Genomic DNA, 2,272 nt, shown 5'->3' with positions numbered 1-2,272 from the left:
ATAACGTAGCGCTGCACACCCTGATCTTACCTTCCCAGCTTGGATGAGTACGATGGGATCCTAAGGGGAGTGTACTGTGGTGTGTAATGTGTACACACTACCAAGCAACCACTGTTGCGTGAGACTGGGAAACTCTCTCATGCTACTGCCTTTTCATTACATATGACAATAAAAGATTAGCTCTTATCTCTTATCTCTCGACTTCCCAGCTTCAGGATTGTCTTCGTAAAGAATATATTCCACATTTCAATCTTTCTCTCCAACAGACCTATACAGACAGACACACTATCTTAATGTCTGATAATGTCTTGGTTATTATATGAGGAATTTCTAAAATCGACCTCAACACGTATTATAAAAAAGAATATATATACTTATATAAAACAAAGAAATTATCCTCCTAATTAAATTAATAGTCACATGACTCACTTTAACCTAATTGCAAGTGGCCATCATCATAAAGCTACCACATAAAATGAGAGAGAGAGAGAGAGAGAGAGAGAGAGAGAGAGAGAGAGAGAGAGAGAGAGAGAGAGAGAGAGAGAGAGAGTAGATTCTAGCTGTAAAAAAAAAAAAAATGACCACAAAACTTGCCATTAATGCTTATAAATGAATGTCTAATTGCCACTAGAAGTGTTGCTGATTTATAAGCCAATACGATAACCCATAAATGTTGGGACGTAGTCTCATAATCCTGTCCCGCACGATGGTAATTATGTTACTGTTGTAATCTCCACAGTAATTACCTCGGCATTTTATGATGTTTTTCGCAATGCCTTTTCAGGAGTAACTTGTGGGTTATTAAGTTCATCACTCATTTACTACACTTATGATTAAAGGGCAAGTTCAACCTCTTCTTTTTTTTTCCCCATTCTTACACACACACACACACACAAACACACACACACACATACCAAAATGAGGAGAAAGGTCAGAGGCCTTAAATTTGCCCACTGTGGTAAAGAGAAGAGTAAGGAGTGACCTGATCAGCTTGACGAAGCAGACAGTGAACAGTCCTTCCAACAATGCGAGGACAGAACGAGTCGCCATTAGGCGAAATCAAGCAAAGAAAAACTTCTTAGAAAAGATATGCAAAGGAGTACTTCCATCGAAGAAAAATGATGGATATATGAAAGAAAGAAAAAAAAAGAAATGTAAGACTGTGAATTTGGACAACACACTGAACTGCATGAACTCATACGAAAATAAGTGTACGTTTAAGATATTCTTCCTCACACCATCATGAAGAAAAGTGTGCACAGTATAAATGAGTTACTACAATACAGGCAATTACGCACACACACACGCGAGAGAGAGAGAGAGAGAGAGAGAGAGAGAGAGAGAGAGAGAGAGAGAGAGAGAGAGAGAGAGAGAGAGAGAGAGAGAGAGGCACAGACAGCTAGACAACGGACAGGATTACTTGGTGGTGTGTGGAGGCAAGAATCATACCCAAGGTGCGTCCAGAGAGCGGGGATGAGCTGTATGCGGAGCGGTGATTGGGGCGTCTGCTGGCGCGTAAATGAGAGAGATCGTTCATTATGGTCTGTGATGTATGGAGAGAAGCTATATGGATGTGGACGGTAGAAAGAGAGTAATGGGAACATATACTGTGCAAACCCCCCCTCCACTGAGATCAATGAGGTGTAGGTCCTCCTCAGATTGGAAGACTGACTGACCGCAAGCTTGTGGTAGGACTGGTTGAGTTATGGTGGCGGTGGTGATGGGAGGTGGTGGGCTAAGCTGAGAGAGCAAGTTGGTGGCAGTGGTGATGGGAGATGGATGGCTGCATCCATACGAGTGTCGATACGAATGAGGAGGGGGTGGTAGAAAATAAAAAGATATTGCTGTGAAAGAGAAGAGAGAGGCATTTGGACGATTTTTGCAGGGAAAAAATGCAATTGAGTGGGAGATGTATAAAAGAAACCTGTGAAACTGGTTGTAGTGCTATGTTAGCTGTGAGGGTAGTGTTGATGGCTGTAAAGACGTGAGTACTGGTGGTGATGGTTCTGTTAAGCATGGTGGTGATAGATGCGGTGCTCCGAAGGCATATGAGTAGGTTGATCACGGAAGCAAAACCTGGTGATGCTCTTACTCACAGGGGAAGATGCCGAAGTGGTGAGGGGGGATGATGCCTAGGAATACGTTTGGGACCAAAGATATGTGGGGAAAATTCATTTAGAATCCAGCAGACTATCACAGCATCACCCACACACACACACACACACACACACACACTCAACCCTAAACCATATACAGCGACCCTACGGAAGGA

Source organism: Panulirus ornatus, chromosome 13 (genome assembly GCF_036320965.1).
Source record: "Panulirus ornatus isolate Po-2019 chromosome 13, ASM3632096v1, whole genome shotgun sequence".
In the NCBI taxonomy this organism is placed as follows: Eukaryota; Metazoa; Arthropoda; class Malacostraca; order Decapoda; family Palinuridae; genus Panulirus; species Panulirus ornatus.
This window is presented reverse-complemented; position numbering follows the sequence as displayed.